Source organism: Mesoplodon bidens (genome assembly GCF_964165515.1).
Source record: "Mesoplodon bidens genome assembly, chromosome: 11".
Classification (NCBI taxonomy): domain Eukaryota; kingdom Metazoa; phylum Chordata; class Mammalia; order Artiodactyla; family Ziphiidae; genus Mesoplodon; species Mesoplodon bidens.
This window is the reverse complement of record NC_138167.1, coordinates 81,298,882-81,309,124: the sequence shown is the minus strand read 5'-3', so window position 1 is coordinate 81,309,124 and position 10,243 is coordinate 81,298,882.

Sequence of the window (10,243 nt, the reverse complement as noted above, 5' to 3'; positions counted from 1 at the left end):
ATTTAAATTTTACTAAATTCTGTATATGTTTGTGTATATCTACTCATTTCTCTATGATTCAGTAGACTGACCTTTAGAAGGGAAAATGTGTATTAGGATGTAATGATACCTGTCTCTCAATCTAAAGTTGTATAAGCTATTGTTACCAGAGATGCCCAAATTAGTTTCTCATTATTCTGTGTAAATATGATTTGAACTTTTATGTCAGGATATGTTCCAGGAGTTGGAATTTATAGAGTACTCTTCTTGATGAAAAAGGAAAGGGTGGAGACAACTTCTTAATGTCAGAATACCGCTTCCATAAGTTGACTTAAATCTATTTAGCCATTAAGCTGGCTCCTCCTGGTAACAATCTGCTCATAAGACATTACCAAGGTAGCACAAAGGTGGAAAAGAAAATACAAAGGCATCTGAAAATGGAACTCTGGTAGATTTTTAAAATTCTCCTCATTCTATTATCCCATATCCTTAATGTTGAAATTGAAGTCCTCCTTATTGCAACTTTGCACATACCCTACTGTTTGAACTAAAACCCCTAGGAACTCCATGTCTGAGATCTGAGTGTATTCTTGGTCCCAAATCAATCTTGTCACTTCTCGGAAAGCAATGCAAGATAATAAGTAGTATTCACCTGATTGCTTTCCTGCTCCGAGACAGCTGGTGACGCGTGTCTTCCTGATAACCAGGAGTTTCAGATCTGAGGCAGGGATAAAGGGAAGCTGGGAGCTTGCGGAATCTAAATTTGACAGTCGATGGCTGAGGAGAGGGTCAGAAGGGATAGAATCTGTGACACGTATGAGAAAGGAACAAAATTTATCTGCTCTGGTTGCAATGATTAGATGTCTCTTTGTCTGGCTTTCTTACAGCAGTTGACTGATTGTACCTGCCAGCTGGCTAATATCATAATTAACAAAGTTGCTACTACGTCTGCAAAGTTAAATTGAAAAATTTGCCAGTGATATGATGTCATTGTCACAAAGATCACAAGGGACTCGGAGTCGACTTTTGCTCAAGGTGGAACGGCAAAGCTGTGTAGGCAAAATGAGAAATCTCAAACTTGTTCAGCCAAAGGTAGGTTTCTTTCATAATCCAACCTCCTGGGCTTTCTTATTAAGACTTTTGTTTGATGGTTAGTGGGCTTTTTTTTGGTTGTGTGACTAACATGATTCAGATAAAGATCCAAACGCTTCTTGAGCACTTACAGCACATTCTCAGAAAGCTTTGGATTTTTTCCAAATATAGAAATTCAGAAATATAATGAAATAGCTTTTGATGCTGAGAATGGAATATAAAGCAATGTATTTGCCTGTTGTTGTGTCTAGCTAATCTTTATCAGTTTACAGACTATTTGGTAACAAATATCAATTGAGCATTTATATTGTATAGCACTTGGAATTATTTTGCTCAACAACATAAAAGCCATTACTTTGCTTTATTCTATTGTGTCAGCCTAGTTATAGGAGTGAAAAAACACAAGCATAGTTATAGAACATGTAGAGGTTCAGTTTCAAGAAATGCTCAAAGTGGGGGGAAAAGGGCTGAGGTCTTGACTTAAGTCAAACACAGTGATTGGGGCTTTTTCTTTATAACACTTAGAAAGACTGGTATTTTTTGAAATCTTGTGCTATTCCTCAATGTCTATCTGGCCATTGACGTTTATACCTGTATTTTCTTTTTACTGTGATTTGCTTTGCTTGATTGAATATTCACGCTCTGGGGAGTTTCCCGTATGATAGCCTTCACATATTGCTAATTAATGGATGTGAATTATTGATAAGGAGGGGCATGTGCCTCTGTGCTTCCTCTGAGTACAGAGAGAGAGGAAAGCATCTCAAAAAATATGCAGAAGGCAAAGTTTGGGTTATTTATGCTGTGTCACAGCACAGCTATAAACCAAGGCAATCAATTTGCAATGTAACTGGGGACAAACGTTAAGGTTCTTTTACTTTCCCCCCATGGTCATCTGGGCACTGTATCATGGCAAAAAAGCACAGTAATTTGTTTCTTGTCCATTGCTATTTATCTTTTTTGTTAATAGCAGTTTTGAAACATCCTGAAATAACATTTTAGAAACGAATTAATGCACAGCACGTATATTTTTTAATAAGCCCATAAACTTTCTCCTGGTTTTATTCTTAACCACGGGAGACTAGATATTTTGAATATACTCATTTTAAAATTTGACAATCAGATTTCGTATTCTCAAATTTAAAAAATGAATCCTTTTATGGGATTATAAATTGTAAAGCCTTTAAGAGTCTGGATAATTTACAAGACTGTTTATTGAAATTTTGGTTAAATTTTGACTTAGCATATCTCCAATCTTCACTAAAATTTAATGACGTTGATAAGAAAAACTGGAAGTTGAGGTTTAAATCATTATTTTATTATATTCTGGACATAATTTTCAGAAGAGACTGTTATTTTCCTGATAAAGGCTCTCTTTCTTTTTTTTTCTTTGACTTTATATCTCTCCCTTCCTAGTATCTGGTACATAATAGGCACTCGATATATATTTATTGAGTGAATGAATTAATGAATTTGAGTCTTTCTACTGCTATTCAAATATGGTTAACATTTGCTGTCTCCAAATCAATAACTTTTGTGTGCAGTAAACATTATAGACAGAAACAAGTAGATGAATGGCACAATCACAGACAACAGGGAGGATTACGTTCCTAAAATAATATAATGTTGTTTTAACCTAAACCTCCATAATATTTTGTGTAATTGAGATTTGCTATTGTAAGAACTCAGCTGGAGGAGCAAAGGTCTATGAGGATTAGAAAGGGCTAGGAAAGTGGTTCACAGCTGATGCACCCGTTCTTTTAAACAGGATTATCTCCTGAGATGTGTAGAAATGAACTTTTGTCAGAGTTTCAAAGGAATTAAGATTTTTGGTAAAATGTGCTAATGTAAAGAGTTAGAAGATTAGTGATGCATAATGAAGGCAATGCATTCTTTCACATGGAAATAGGGATATAATAAATGTCCTGCAGGTGATTGGGGCTGTAGCAATTTTATTCAAGATTAAAGTTTGATTGACCTTTGTTGGGGTGATTAACCCTTCTGAAATTAAAAGCCAGAGCTGAATTATTCTGACCAATTTAAATGCAAACATTGAGCAGGTCGTATGTCATTCAAATAATAATAATAATAAACCCTCCTATTTTAATTTTCATTTTTGCACGTCTGAATGAGATGCTGCTTTGGAAGGATTATAGCTCAGGCAAAAGCATGCTGGTGGCAGAGAATACAGAATAACGTATAGATAATTGGGAACATGTGGGAAGAGTCCCAGGCATTACCCCCCCCATTCAAAACATCAAAACCACCACCCCAACAAAAGGAGGGAGGCTGAAAGCAATCTCCACACACTGAAAATGTGTGCTCTCAATAGAAAAACAGTCTGGGAATAACCTGAAAAGTCTAGGAATAAATAACAGTGACATCTCTATTCTAATCCAGTGCCAACCACCTAAACTGCATATTAGATCCACATTAAATCCATATGACGTCTTCTGAAAATGGGGGCTTTGGGGTACAGTTGCTTACGAAGCTGTTCGTAAAAGTTGACTGTTTCCGATGACTGGAATTTCATTCCCCATGGTCTCTGATAGTCTATGGATAGAGTTGGTATTTTCAAAAACGTTTTAAAAGGAGCAAACTCTGGTTATTTACCAAGCTATGCAATGATTCGGTTTTATTTTTCTTTGTTAAATTTTCTTGAAGCCTTGTAAAAAGTTGCGTATTCACGTCACTTCAAAAAACTGTTTCCATTTTTCATACCATATTAAATGTTTTTATTCCTAAATCAGTGAATATTTTTAGTTTTAGGTCCACCACATGGTGAACGCATCTTCCTTTTATGTGCCTGTGGACTATTAAAATGATAATAAAGGTTCTCTTCCTTCCATATGTAATTTATTTCTCGCTCTTTTCATCAAAGAAGTTACTCTGAATGTGTCAAGGTAGAAAAGTCCAAGGTATTGTAGTGTAAAAATTAAGAAGCCCGAGGTGCTATAGTTTCTTTTAGTACATGCTTTTCATGTACTCTTTTAACGTCCGTTTGAACAATGGGCTTCTACTCCAGGCCTATGAAGAAAGTCAAAGATGAAAAACTTGTGATAGACCGGCTGAGATTATTCAGCTAGCAAAGTGACTCTGACATCCTCCAGAGAGCGGGATAATACCTTGCAGCATAGATTAATAACATGTTTAACTAAGATCTGTTTTCTATAAGGATAATTTCCTAATTCTTAATTGTGGGGCTAGTATTCAACCATAAATGGTAAACAAATACTTTCTGTACCTTGCCTGATAAAGTGTAGATTATCAGCTTTAGTTTTGGTACATTGAATTGTCAAACTTTTTAAAAAATCCAGCTGTTCCATGATAATATTTTCACTGAAAAAATAAACACTACCATTAAATCAAATCCCTAAAATAAACATGACTAATTCTTCAGATATAAGTCAATAATCTTCTCTAATTTGATTATTCTTGTTTTACTCTTACCAGAACTGAATGAAAATAATTTGGGGCATTATAATTTATTGTAAATGCAGCATTTTCTAAGCATAAAATGCTAATGTGCCAAACTACTGATAACATCTCGGGGTTGCCATTAATACTCAGCAGTCTTTTCCATAAAAGAAAATCATGGCACGAGAAGAGAAAGTCATACTGTCTTAGGGTAGAAGAAATTGGTGAAAGAGCAAGGTCAAATAAGATTATATTTTGTTAAATTCCAAATCCAATCATTTGTTTTGCTTCAGTGTGTTTACAAGACATTTTTATTTCTTTGTTGCCTTTGTTTCTGGCAATCTGTTCCCCTCTAATCCATCCAGTCCCAGACCTGACATTTTCACTTTTAGTTATGAAATAACATTCTTTGCCATTAACAGGCCAAAATTAATCCGTCTGATATTTTCATGGGGCACATATTCTAGTTGGAGTCCTTCTGTTCAAAAAAGCATACGGTTTTAAAAGTGACTGGTGGCATTATTTTCTACATTGCATATTATTTGCTAGTCAACAATTTAATTCAATTCCACAAAAATTTAGAGTAGGGCTACCATGAGCAATTTTATTGTTCTGGGCTAAAGAGAGAGAACAAGTGGCAAACTCGAGGATTTTCAGCGTTTTAAAAATAAATAAGAGTGAAAAAATAGTCAGGAATTTTTCAAGATGTTATTCTCTTTAACAGACACTCATTCTAGAATAAAATTAGTGGGTTATGTCAGTCCAATGAGTTATTTTTTGTAATTTGTTTGGCAAAATAATATGCTCTCAAGACAATAAATGCTCTAATGTTGACTTTCTGGCTAATTGTGAAGGTTAGTTCCCTAGCTTTAGTTTTCAAGTGAATTGAAAGGCTCCCTCATAGAGTGCAGTGGCCTCTGGCCTATTGATGCATTCCCTGCTATTTGTATTAAATGATCACACCACCTCTACATAATACCTTGGAAGCTGGAGAACTGCTTAATATGATAACTTTGACTAAAATGCCTTTAGCATTAGTATTTCTGGAGCCATCACTGTCTGACCTTTATTCCATTTCAACATTTATTGAGCACCTCCTATGTTCCAGGTACCCCCTCCAAACCAGGGAGTTGGGTCTATGAGCCACATTTTATGAACCAGAAACTGAGACTCAGGGTGGAGAGTGATTTGCCTGAAGTCACATAGCAAGTCAATGGCACAACCTGGGTTGGAAGCTGGTGCCATATTTCAAGGTCTTTGAGACCAGAGCTGCCCTTGCATTGTCCGTAGTGTTCACTTTGCCAAAACCTGGTTGTTGTGCACACAGGATATTTACCACTCTCCCCAGATGAAGGAATTTCCTAAATCACAGGAACTACAATGAAAGAATTAATTCTCTCCTGATTCATTGCTAAGGAAGTAAGAGAAGAGGTGGTTTAGAATGACACAGATTATTCACTGGTGCGTCCAGGCAATGAATGTCACTTGGTTGGCTCATTTCATGGAGACCAAAAATTGTCCTCCGCAAATACTGATCATTTAGTTCATTGAAAACCAGTCTTCAGGCTCTTTTAAAAATTGTCTTTAAAATGTGTGCTTACCTATCTTTCATTTAAAATTCATAAATAATTGTGTCTAACAGAGTCCCAAGTCAGAGGAATCTCCATCCCACCTCATCTACTTGCATTGGTTGAATAGTTGGACAACCATTGATAAATGTGCCTCCAGATTTTATAATTCCTGCTCTTGAAACTGGATATGAGCACAGAGTCTGTTAGATTTCTATTCCATAGGGTATTGTCCAACTGTTTATGCCAATTGAGTTTAAAGGAATACATGGGGAAATTCTTTTAATAAATATTTTAAAAATATGAGTTCTATGGGGTGACTGCAATACGAGAAAAATATATCATGCTACTTGGCAAAAACAATTTTGGTTCTCATTTCCCAATTTATTATGAGAATAAAGGAATTAGCATGGGTTAGACAAAAAGTAAACCTCTGAAAAATTAGCCTAGGAGGTCCCAAAAATTTGGGATTGACAGATAAATTTTTCCATTGGAGACTTGTTCCACCTTTTGAAAGTTGGTTCTTTTGGTCTACAAATTCTCAGAGCATGGCTCAGAGAACTGTAATGGGTCCAAATTCATCTCTGTATCTACCCATAGGGCCTAGAAAAGTGCCTGATACAGGTAGGTACTGAGGAAATGTTTGTTAAATTGGATTGAAAGTGGCTCTTACCACTAAATAATGCTAGGCATGCTGAAATCAATACTTCACTTAAAGGCCTGGTGTCTGCACTAAGAAATAAACTAAGAAATAAAGTTTTAGACTTTCAAACTTCAAAGTCTGAAAAGGGAAGAGAGAAGTTGAGAGAGAGAGATGTAGAGATAGTTATAGCTATATTCCCGTATCTACATCAGGATGTTTTTTAAAATGGCCCAATTTTCTCCTTTACTTAGCTTTACCTCTAGGCCTATCAACCTATCCCAGCCCTGACTTGTTAGTCACTAGTTAGTCACTTAAAACCTACCAACAGTGAAGCTAGTTTTTCTGAACTGATTAGAATATTTAATCAAAATGATCAGATTGGATTATGTCTATAGGAACACAGGGAAAATAATTCACAATATTCATTTTGAAAATGCATGAAAAAGCAACTAAAGGGCATGTGTAGAACCAGGAAAGTTTAAGAGTATTTGCAGGAAAATAAGAAAGTACTATCGTGATTCTAACTGCAAATGAAAGTACTTTGCAGCAGAGAAAATTAAAGTGTGTGATAAGACAAAACATACTGAGAGCATCTTCCCTAAGAGATGCTATGCAAGATGGGAGAGCAAGTTTGACCAACATCTCTTCTAATGAGATAAATCTTTGAGCATTCATTAACCATTTGAGTCCTGCTTGATGATGATTAAACCCTTAGGCAGATGTGAATCAACTTTACTATGTGGAAACATTGAGGAAAACATTTATGAAAAATATGACCCAATTTCCGAAAATACAGGCCAATTAAAGTTCGAGATTTAATTTAGGGATTTTTACTCTGTCTGCATGATGTATATATTAATGATGATGTCTCTCCTCTCATTCTTCATCTTCTTAAGCAAAAGGGGATTTTTACTTATTGACCTATTACTGAAGAATCTAGTTTTTCCCCAAAATTACACTTTTTTTTGCATAAATGTGCCTAATTACCTGAATTCAGTTTTGATTAGCAGTGTTAATTGATGCAGCTGTGGATGGTATCTGTTTACCTAAATTACCATGTGCAAACAGCAATATGTCTGGAAGTGAATATGCTAAACTGAAAATACTAATTAGCTAAGACAGATTGTTATTCAAGTCACATCGTGGAGCTTTCTAATGAAAGCCTGGATGTGTCAGGGCTTTATGATATTCAGACAGAAATGTCTATATTACATATGATTTCTAAATTGAATTCATAAGAACAGATGGGATGTCAGCCAGTGTTCTTCTGCCTTATTCCAGTATTAATGTGAATATTTTACTCAACTGGAGATATATTCATGCGGCTTTTTTTGCTAAGAAACTGGTTGTGTGCCTTTGTAAGAAACTGGTTGTGTGCTTTGACAGAGTGTCAGTTCTGTGCATTCAGAGTCATCTATTTCTTGACCAATATATTCCTAGATTATATCTACCTACTGTCCCAAAGTTGAAGATAAATAAACCACCTTGCACATTTAATCACATCAACTGGCTAATTTAATGAAATCAAATAGCAGAAAGTTCAGTTAAATAGACAGCTTACACTGAGTTGTATTTTATGGGTGTTTTCTTCTTGCATCCCAAATTAATAATAATAATAATAATAAAAGTTTGATCAAAGGATTCTTAAGAATCAGCAAGCAGTTTGCAGGGCTGAAAGGTGATTTCTCACTGTCTTCAGATGGCCTGGCATCTTTAATCATTTAGAAATGAATAGAAAAGCAGTGCTTATTTTCAAGCACCCAGTTTTAAAGTATTACAGCTTTTTTTGTCTGAGGTTACCATTACCTTTGTCCTAAAGCATGATCTCCTTTGCTTAAGGATTCTCTCCAAAGAAAGTATTAATCTTTTACTGTCTGCTCAGGCACTCAGCGCTCATTAACGGCAATGTAACTTAGAGGTACGCAAAGATTATACTACAAATCCTGCACATCGTATAGTGAAGAAATAATGGACCCATAGTCTTTTTCCCAAGAGGCAAAATAACTGTGCTTACTGCATAATAAGTCTCTTCTTCCCAAAGGCTGTGAAAATAAGGCCTCTTGACTCAAACTTAAGAGTTTAAGATCCCTTATTAGATATTTTAAGATGCCATGAGCAAAATGGGGATAATTTTCATGATGCAAATTTGAACATAATTATAGTTTGGCATATTTCATTTAGGTTTAAGTGAGAATTATAATTACCAAAAATTGAATTATTTCAATTCTGCTAATTTCTATCCCCAAAGTTTTATGTAATTTGAGTTCTCTAAGATAGGTTTAGACCCAGCAAAATTACAATGGAATCTAGTACTAAAAATAAGGAATTTGTGAAAATGACTCTGCTCTAGTTACATTTTAGCTGCAAAAATGTTAAAGCACTGTTAACTAGCCCAGGAGAACCTGCAGTGCTTGAAATACCCTAAATCAAAGTAGAAGAAAAGAACATTACACACTGCTTGGACCATGTGCATTCCATTTTCTGTATCAATACCAATTGTAGTATATTATTGCTATTTGTTGTCTAATCAATAAGGCTAATCCCAGTGTTTTTAAAATAAAATTCATGTATGTTCCAGTTATGGTTATTTAATGGTACACTTTGAAAAGTCACCTTCAGAATTGTCTTGCCTTTTATTATCATTTTACCATTAGTCTTTTCAAAGAGGCTTAATGTAAAATTCCTTTATTCTCGAAATTTCTTTATTCTTGAAAACTTGGCAGGTTTTATTTCCCAGTAGCTCATGGTAGTTTGCTGCATTGTTCTGTGGACAGTCCAAGAGAATTTACTGTTATATAACCAAAGTGTGTGTGTGTGTGTGTGTGTGTGTGTGTACACACACATTCATAAAATCACCTAAGTGAAGAGTTGAATTCGGACACTAGAGTCAGTCAACCAGTTTGATTGTCGGGTGTGTTTACTTTCTGTGCTGCTGGATTCACCAGAGCAACTGCTGAATTAATGTAAGTCTGCTTTCCAAGCATAGATAAAAGAAGAAAAATCCTCTCTATAAAGTTCAGCCATCTATTCTATTCAAAGCAGTGTTTAAGGAACCTTTGCTCACCATTAGATTCCCTAAATATTGTAGTAAATGTTTCTTTTTGTCTCCGTGTGGAGACATGAACTTGTTCTGTGTCAGAATCTTTTCTAGAATCTTTGTTGACCCATGTGTGTGTTTCTACGTAATAACCTTAAAATGGGAAAACAGGTCAGTGATGTGAAATGTAAAATGGAGTTAAGGAGTTTTATCAGACATTCCAATGAATTGTCTTTAGGCAAATCACTTAACTTCAGGGTGCAAATTAGTTAATTTTAAGAATAAATACAGTCCTCTTTCTGACTTATTAAGGATTTATCACTTGTGCCCAAGGTTCAATGGATCTGTAAATGAAACGTAGGAATCTTTTCTTTGAACTCTAATTGGCATGTGGGGGAAGCAGGTCAGACTGAGTTAAAGGCTGAGGGACTTAATCCTTTGAAGAAATTTTGATTTAGTTTTATTGCTTCTAAGTATTACTAATATATTCTAAGATTAATTTGACTCTTT